Here is a 10,202-nt window from a genome sequence, read left to right as displayed (position 1 = left end):
CAAAAGGCACTAAAGGATATTTAGAAAAACTGAACTCTTACTTTTCCACCCTCTTTTGAAATAGCCACTGTTTTCAGTTTATTGGGTATGGGTTCCACAGACGTTTCTTCATGTAACTTTTAACTATTTATTTATTTACTTTTTTGAGTTGTAGTCTCATTCTGTTGCCCAGGCTGGAGTGCAATGGCATGTTCATGGCCACCGCAGCCTTGACCCACCAGACTCAGACGATCCTTCTGCCTCAGCATTCCAAGTAGCTGGAACTACAGGTGCACACCACCACACCCAGCTAATTTTTTGATTTATTGTAGAGATGAGGTCTCGTCAAGTTGCCTGGGCTCAGACAATCCTCTTGCCTCTGCCTCCAAAAATGCTGAGATTACAGGTGTGGCCTGGCTATTTTTTATTTTATTTATTTATTTTTCTGTGTTGAAGTCTCATTCTGTCACCCAGGCTGGAGTGCAGTGGCACTCTCATAGCTACCGCAGCATCGACCTGCTGGGTTTAGGTGATCCTTCCACCTCGGCTTTCCAAGTAGCTGGAGCTACAGGTTTACGCCACTACGCCCAGCTAACTTTTTTTTTGAGTCGGGTCTCACTCTGTCACCCATGCTGGAGTGCAGTAGCACACTCACTCACAGCTACTACAGTCTCGACCTGCTGTGCTCAGGTGATCCTTCCATTTCAGCTTTTCAAGCAGCTGGAATTACAGGCTTGCGCCACCACGTCCAGCTAATTTTTTGATTTATTGTAGAGATGAGGTCTCACCAAGTTGCCCAGGCTAGTCTTGAACCCTGGGCTCAGGCAATTTTCTTGCCTCCACCTCCCAAAGTACTGGGATTATAGGCGTATGCCACCACACCCAGCTACTATAGTATTAATAAACTGGCCAGGTGCAATGACTCATGTCTACAATCTCAGTACTTTGAGAGGCCGAGGTGGGAGAATCGCTTGAGGCCAGGAGTTCTAGCCCAGCCTAGGCAACATATCTTGTCTCTACAAAAAAATTTTAAAAATTAGTTGGGTGTGTTGGTGCATGCCTGTAGTCTTAGCTACTTGAGAGATTGAGATGAGAGGATCCCTTGAGCACAGGAGTTTGAGGCTATAGTGAGTTATGATAATGACAGCCTGAGTGACAGAGTGAGACCCTGTCTCAAAAAAAAGCTAATTTTTAAGGCATAAAGAATTTTTAAAAATATACTGTAGGAGTGTATGATTTATAATACAGAGAAGTCAAGTTTGGGAATAATTATAAGTTTACCAATAAGTGTGATTTATTACTGGATATGGCAGATACAGAAACACATAATTTTTAAAGAGTAATTTCTAATAAATAAAGTTAAGCCTGAACTTTGAATACAAAAACTAACTGACATCAACTAGACAGAACTCTGGAACTTAGAGCTTAGCTGAAATTTTTTGTTACATTCTTGTTTTATTTCTAAAATACTGAATATGCTTCCACGGACAGTTGATTAAATCAATGCATTGCAACATTAATGAGGAGAAAAAAAATCTTTCATAGAAGTAATTTAGTTAAGGTAAATGAACTGGTTCTGTTGGGACATGCCATCCAGGGAGCGATTTCAGCATAAAACACCACCCCATGGCCAGATTCATTGTATTTTCATGTCCTTTATACTGGGGGTGACAGTGTCCAGAGTAACCATTTAATAATAAAAAGCACAGAATCCTTCCACTTGTGTCTTTGTTTTCTCAAGGCTGGCTCAGGAGAGCTTTCTTTGGGTTAACTTGTTCCCAGTCTTGCTTGGGGGCAGGAGGCAGACAATGGAGCCAGTGAGATTCCAAATCAAGTTTGTGGATAACATTCTTGCCTATGTAAGCATTCATCTCAAAGTGTTAATTCAGAAATGGCGATGGAGAAATGCCGCGGCAAAATCACCAGCGTGATTTCAGTGTGTGCACATTTTTTTTTCCTAAAAATCAACCATTTGAAGTTTGAATGTCTTCATTCCAGAAGTTATCTTTGAAGTCTGATCTATTGGCCCAGCAGGCAATGTGGCTTAAATTCTTGTGCCGGAGAATCTCCTATATTGCTGGTGGGAATGTCAAATTTAGATCAACGAGTATTTATGGAAAGTGCCATCTTTTCTCATTCTTGAAAGTATTTCCTGCGTTTTGTTCCTTTCCTGCCAGAACCTCAGGAAATTCTCTATGATAGTAGCCATGTTAAAGAAGATGTGTAAGTTTAGCAGAGCATTACTAGTTAAAAGATTACATTTAAAGAGAAGAAACCCTAACACCACAATGCTGAGTATCATACACCACACACTTAAATGTCTTCAAACCTTTTGATTACAAGAGAATTTTACCCACAAATGTGGTTATCTTGTTATCTCAGACCCAGGATGAGGAATTTTTTCCTTCTCCAGATGGCTCCCTCCGGATTTCTTCCCATCCATGACATTCTTTTGGTTACTGTGGCTTCATCTTCCTTTTCTATTTTTCTTTTCGTGTATCCCATTATCCAAATTGTCTATGGATTTTTGTTTCTTTCTTTCAAAAAATGTCCTGATCTTTTGTTTCTCTCTGTTATAACTACACATGATCACCAGCTGTGTAAACTAACCGCTATGTTGTAACCAGCCACCTTACCAGTCTCTGATGTCAGCTAGTGTCTTTTTGTGTAATCTGGTCCCACACTGCAGCTAGATTGATCTTGTTTAAAGGCTGTCTTCATTCTGTACTCCCTCAGCTCCTGCCCACCTGCCATGGCCTGCCATCACCGCTCCAAATTAAGTCACAGTAAATCAGCCCTCATCCACACCTTTCTGCACCTGAACTTCAGGCTTCTACTGCAGAGGTCTCCTTCCTGTTTAACTGCATGTGGTATATCAACTTGCAGCTTGCAGTTGTGTGATTTTTGTCACATGACTCCTTTATCTGAAATGCACCCCCATTTCCTACGTAAAACCCAATCTGACCATTCATGTACAGCTTGCAACATACTGCCCGAGGACACCCTTGTTACCACGGTGTATATCAAATGTCTCATTTCTGAGTTTTCGTTGTATTTTGTGTTAAATCGGGATTCCTACCCAGTCAAAGCTGCCATCTGGTCCTCTTTTGGATGGTTGGCCCAAAAGGCCATCAGCCAGCAAAAAGAAAGAACATTTCTGTTTTTGAGATTAAAACCTTATCTCCCAGCACTTATTTGAATACAAAGACAACTTTAGGTCATGGGCTAGTGCTAAAACCTGGGATATTGGCAGTTGGAGGTTAGTAATATCCACAATTTCACCAGAGGTTGCCTTAGCAACCATAAAATTGGTACCCAGGCCTGGATTGCAAACTCAGTCCTTGGCTCCTCTCTGGGTGTGAGGTTCTTAGATTTTGTACCAACCACCCAAGGGGACTGCAGTTGATCTGGGGTAGGATCCAGAATGTGTTTCAAAAAACCTATCTCCGACTTTTTTATCTGGAGATGCAAGGACCTTTCCAATCGGTCTTCAAGCGGACCCTTTTGGGTTTCAAGTTTAAATAGTTGTTTCCAGAACTGTCTCTGCCACTGACTTACTTTCCATCCCCGCTGTTGTGTCTTGTGGTGGGCTGGTTCTCTCCTTTCTTCTCAAAACCCTCAATCTTTCCTTTCAGTCCTTTTATGCTGCAACTCTAACTCTGGTGTTCTGTCCTTGTTTTTGAACAAAATCAGTTTCCCCAACTCTTTACAACTCCACCCTTGGCTCCATAAGTATGCTTTCCTTTGTTCTAGAAGTTTGCAGTGGGGAGAATTGGAGATATTCATCTACCTGTAAATGCCTTTGGAAGTTCCCAATCCTTTTCTTTGAAGGAGTTGGCATTTTAAAGAGTTGATACCTTCTTGGGGAGGAGAATAGTGTTTCCTAGTAGGATCGCTGTCATTTCTATTCAGTTTTTCTGATTATTTTTCTGCGCTTGCCTCATTCACTTATTCACTTATTCATCCATACACTGAAGACACATGGAGACCTCTACTCTGACAGTCCCTGAGTCCGGATGCACAAAGGTAGTGCATCAGGAGGACCTGCTTCTAGGCGGTCTTCCTCACTGTGAGTCCAGACCACTTCTTGACATTCTTGGCAGATTCGATTTAGAAGCCTGAGGAATGCAAAAGGGCATACACCAAAAGGAATTTTCTCCATAAGAATTCAGGGTTAAGGAAGGCGTCAAGGGAGTCACATCACAGTCGTGGACGTTGTCATCTATGTTTTCCTTGCTTGTTTTCCTGTAAGTTTGCAGTGAAACAAGTAGGCTAGGTCGTGAGCCAGGGAAAACAGGCGAGGTGGGGTGGAGGGGCCCTCAGCAGTGGCTGGCTGTGATTGGAGTTGCCGAATCAGCCTCTACACTGTTGACTGATGGGATGGCTATTTCCCTTAGGCTTCTTTTCTTCCATGGAGAGCTCAGAGCTCACCTGCTTGGCTAGCTCTCCTGTGAGGACCAGGAGAGCAGGATCAGACAGTCACACAGAAGTTCCCTAGCTGTCTTGCACATTAGACGTTAATAATATCAGTGCCCAGGTCCTACTCCCTAGGGATTATAATTTATTTGATCTCGGATGAGGTCTAGTGATTTGCATTTTTAAAGTGTTTCCCAGGTGATTCCACTGTGCAGACAGGGTTGAGAACCACTCAGATAACATCGTAAACTTTGCTGGTGAATGTAATTACACAGTGATACAAGGCATGGGACAGGGAGGCAGATCTTGCAGTCACCCTCACTTGTCTGTGGGTTCAAGTCAGGACATTGATCCCACCATGCCTGTCAGCTCACAGTCTAGTGTTTTGCTCACGACAGATTTAGATTATTCAGACCCCAACTGACTGTCCTTCTTTGCGCATGTCTATCTCATGCTTTTCCCTCTGCTCTGTGAGGTGGGGATAATAACAAACTTCAGAGTTGTGCACAATCCCTGCAATTAGAGCCTGATCTGGAGAAGTCACTGAGTGGAAGCCAGTTTCTTCTTCGCATCCACCTAGCCTCTCGTGTAGTGTTCTTCACTTGATAAGTGCTCAGTTGATGCATAATTGTTGTGCTTGTGTTTAAGTGAGGAATGCAAAAGGGCATACACTTGCCTTGCTGACTTGGTCATTCACCAAGACCCTTCTTTCTTTTAAAAATACTCTAAGGTTAGGTGTGGTAGCTCACGCCTATGACCCCAGCACTTTGGGAGGCCGAGACAGGAGGATTGTTTGAGCCTAGGAACTTGAAACCAACTTGGGCAACATAGTGAGACTTTGTATCTACAAACATAAAAAAAATTTGCTTGTCATGGTGGTGTATGACTGTACGGTCCCAGCTACTCGGCAGGCTGCGGGAAGAGGACCGCCAGAGCCCTGGAGTTTGAGGCTGCATTGAGCCGTGAGCATGCCACTGCACTTCAGCCTGGGTGACAGAATGAGACCCTGACTTAAAAAAAAAAACTTCTCATCAAATATCAGCTTTAGAGACCCTCATGTTCTTGTGATAAGACCTGCATGATTGGGTAGTTGATTGAATTGAATTGTTCCTTCTTTTTTAATATTTTCTTTATTTATTTTTACTTTGAAGATGCGGGGTACAATTCAGGATTAGGTATACAAGTGGTCAACATACGGGTAAAGTTTGGGCCTCCCTTGGCTCCCCACTTTGCCTGATTTGAGATCAGGTACCCTTATTGATGTCGAGTTTCCCCCCCCATATACACTCACCCCGACAGTATCCCGTTACTACCAATCCCTTTCTTATGGTTTTATGGTAAATGTTCAGTGTCTGCTTATGAGTGAGGAATTGTTCATTCTTTAATTAATTCATCCCAAATTTATTAAGTACCTTCCATATTCAGGCATTATTCTATGTCCCTCTTCTCCCAACACCTTGAAATGAACAAGCCACTGGAAACTTTCCTCTGGGATTATTTGTCCACCTCCTTCTCCCCTGATCTGACCTGTTGATCCTCACTTGCACCGTCTCAAGTCTGGTAACTCCAGGTCTCGTTGTCCTTGTTTACCTGCTGCTTCTGTCCTTCTCTGCTCTTGTCTTCAACGGATGGTTCCTCATACTCTTGCTCTCCTGACCTTCTGAAGTTTTTGTCAAGATTTGACTGATTTCCCTTCTTGTTCCACCCAACGACAGAAGAGGCATTCTTCTGTCCATATCTTCGAAACCTCATCCCTCATCCCATGTCCTACCTATGTTGACCAGCTCCCTGCTAAAGACACTTGGAAAGGGACTGTACTGACTAGCCCCACACTGAGTGGCCAGAATCTGGCTCTAGGCCCATCTGCTGTGGTGGGGTGGGTTCTGTGGGAAGGACCAGCCCAGCTGCAAGTGCTGGAATGAAGTCTAATGTGGCCCATAAAACAGTTGTGAGGAGCCCAGAAAGCTATTGTCACCTGATGTCTGCCATGAGTTAAAGGACTGTGAAGTCGATCATGTCATCAACGCCCACCGAATTGTTTTGTTTTGTTTTGTTTTGGAGTCAGAGTCTCACTCTGCCACCCAGGCTGGAATGCAGTGGCACACTCATGCCACCACAACCTTGGCCTTCGGGGCTCAGGCAACCCTTCAGCCTTCTAAGTAGCTGGAACTATAGGGGTGCGCCACCACGCCAGGCTAATTTTTTGATTTATTATAAAGATGAGGTATCACCAAGTTGCCCAGGCTGGTCTCAAACCCCTGGGCTCAGCAGTCTTCTCTCCTTTGTCTCTCAAATCCGAATTGTTTTAACAGTATCTCAGTCTCTACTGAGCAGGACCCAAAGTCCTCTGTGATCTGACCTACGTAGACATCTCCACAGCCTTGTCTTCCAAGGTTAATCTTATTTTGACCTTTCTGTGATATCTGTGGTTCCCATAATGTAACATTGTGCCCTTTATTTCACCTGTGGTGCTCTGACTTCTTCCAGTCCACCCTGTCGTTTCTCATATTGTTTCCACAGCCATTTGTCTGTACATCTGCCCCGTACATCATTTTGCAACTGTTTGTTAACTTGCCTGTCTCTCTTTAAGGGCAGAGATTTTTACGCATATTTCTAATACCTAGCACAGTGCCTGGCACACAATACGGATTCTGTAATATTTGTTGAATGACTATTATATACCAATACAGACAAGCAACAGAGTTGTCTTAGTCCATTGTACACTGCTATAAAAGAATACTTGAGTCTGGGTCATTTATAAGGAAAAGAGGTTTTTTTGCTTCATGACTTTACAGGCGGTACGAGAAGCATGGCGCTGGCATCTGCTTTTGTTGAGAGCATCGAGGAACTCCCAGCAGGAGCTGGTATGTTTCATGGCAAGAGAGGAAGAGAGAGGAGAGGGGTGCCCCTCTTGTTTTTTTTTTTTGAGTCAGAGTCTCACTCTGCTGCCCAGGCTGGAGTGTAGTGGCCTCACAGCTACCACACAGCCTCGAACTGCTGGGCTCAGGCGATCCTTCCACCTCAGCCTTGTAAGTAGCTGGGATTACAGGCATGTGCCACCACTCCCAGCTAATTTATTATTATTATTATTATTATAGAGATGAGGTCTCACCAAGTTGCCCAGACTGGTCTCGAACTTGCAGGCTCAGGCAATCCTCTCACCTCGGCCTCCCAAAGTGCTGGGATTATAAGCGTGAATCACTGCCCCTGGCCAGTGCCCCTCTTTTAAACAACCAGCTCTATTGTGAGCTAATAGAGTGAGAATTAACTCATTCCCAGAGAAAGGCACCATACCATGCATGAGAGATCCATCCCATGACCCAACACCTCCCGCTAGCCTCACCTCCAACACTGGGGATCACATTTCAACATGAGATTTGCAGAGGACAAATATCCAAACTATAGCAAGGTGCTAGAAGGAAATCCAGTAGGTATTTAGAAATCTAGACAGATGGGCAGTTGGGATTAGGGAAGTCACTAATAAGAAAGTAGAGTGATAATCTCCCAGGAAAGGGTAGGGGCCAGCTCAAGAAGATTGGAGATCTCAGCGGGTCATCCAGACAGGATTTGGAGACAGAGGCTAGGAAAGGATACAGCTAATAAGTCTAGGGCCAGGGATGAACAAACATTTTTGGGGTCAAGGCCTCAGCTCACATTCTAAACCAGAACAGGTGATCAAGAACAACCTAGCAGCAGAAACAGGAAGTTCAGATACTCTCTGCACTCATGGTTGGAGTCCCAGTGAGGATGGAGAAGAGTCACAGAATTTAGTAGCCAGGAAGACCCTGATGACTTGAAGAGATTATTATGATTATGATTATGATTATTATGATTATTTTGAGTTGGAGTCTCACTCTGTCACCCAGGCTGGAGTGGAGTGGCACGCTCATGACCACCGCAGCCTCGACCTGCTGGGCTCCAACAATCCTTCCGCCTCAGCCTTCCAAGTAGCTGGAACTACAGGCACGTGCCACCATGCCTGGCTAATTTTTTGATTTATTGTAGAGTTGAGGTCTCACCAAGTTGCCAAGGCTGGTCTCAAACCCGTGGGCTCAAGCAATCCTCTTGCCTCAGCTTCCCAAAGTGCTGGGATTATAGGCATGAGCTACCGCACCTGACCTTGAAGAGATTATTAATCTGATTTTTAAATCTAATTGAATACGAAGCAAAAAATAGATTGTGTTTTTGTAATTAGATTAATATTTACTGATGATAAATATTTCGTTTAGCTTTAAAACATATGTTTTTAAATATATATTTACATTTTATTTCATTCTATTTCATTTTTTGAGTTGGGGTCTCACTGTCTGGCACCCAGGCTGGAGGGTGACACTCACCTAAATTTTTTGTTAAATAAAATGTAATCTGGCCAGGTGTGGTGGCTCACACCTATAATCCCAGCACTTTGGAGGCTGAGGCGAGAGGATTGCCTGAGCCCAGGGGTTAAAGACCAGCCTAGGCAACTTCGTGAGATTTTATCTCTACACTAAATCAAAAAATTAGCTAGGCGTGGTGGTGCATACCTGTAGTTCCAGCTACTAGGAAGGCTGAGGCAGAAGGATCACCTGAGCCCATTAGGTCGAGACTGCAGTGGCCGTGAGCATGCCACTGCACTCCAGTCTGGGCGACAGAGTGAGACCTTGACTCAAAATCACTTATATTTCTATATTTGGAGCCACTGACCTCTAGGAATCTCAAGTCGGCAATTTATTAATTCATATATTTGGTTTTTGTTGAGTTTCTTGAATGTGCCACATCCAGGTGACAGATGGCCCTTGTACCCCTAACCCTAGGGCTTATGGTCAAGGAAGCATGAGAAATGCCCTAGAATCCTACCTGGTGTGGATTTGAGAGAGATTTCTGTTTCTGAATGTCTCAAACACCAATATAACTTGACTTATTGCTGTAGGATAGTATCATCAACAGAAAGATAATTCAGATTAAACACTACATTTCTTTTTCTTTTTTTTGTTGAATCAGAGTCTCACTCTGTTGCCCAGGCTGGAGTGCTGTGGTACGCTCACTGCCACTGCAACCTCGACCTACTGGATTCAGGTGATCCTTCTGCTTCAGCCTTCCAAGTAGCTGGAACTAAGGCATGTGCCACCACGCCCAACTAATTTTTTGATTTATTGAAGGGACAAGGTCTTGCCAAGTTGCCCAGGATGGTCTTGAACTTGTGCTCGGGCAATCCTCTCACCTCTGCCTCCCAAAGTGTTTAGATTATAGGCATGAGCCACGGTGCCTGGCTTAAACTCTACATTTCTACTGCATGGAGCCTCCTTTGAGTTCAAGGAGTATGACTTCAAAATACTCTATTGTGAGATACTGCAGATTTGTTGGCATTTGCTGACTAGCTTGTTGGCATTTGCTGAGTGGTTATATTTTCACATAAAGTAGAGGATTTTAAGGGAACTCTACCTGCCTGGCTTTACAGGACTTCGTTTAAGTGAGGGAACAGCTGTTCTCCTCCAGGCGTTCTGGGCTAAGACATCCTCCCCTTCTCAGGAACAGAACAAAGACAAACAGAATTTATGTCACAGATGGATTTTTGTTTGATAAAAATCACTTATTACTGAATGAAAGAATGGCCTATTCTCTTTAGAAATATGAGCATAACAAATCCTGTGTCTTTAGTGGTCTCTAACTTTGTTGGTTTAGTTTTAATTATTATAATTGACTGAATTAAAATAGGCCTCATTTTATGTGGTCAAACTTCCCTAAAAAATTTGTGTATAGCCGGGCTCGGTGGCTCAGCCTGTAATCCCCCGCCTTTGGGAGGCTGAAGTGAGTGGATTGCCTGAGCC

This window comes from Carlito syrichta, unplaced genomic scaffold (genome assembly GCF_000164805.1).
Source record: "Carlito syrichta isolate Samal-C Ts95f unplaced genomic scaffold, Tarsius_syrichta-2.0.1 Scaffold239038, whole genome shotgun sequence".
NCBI lineage: Eukaryota > Metazoa > Chordata > Mammalia > Primates > Tarsiidae > Carlito > Carlito syrichta.
This window is presented reverse-complemented; position numbering follows the sequence as displayed.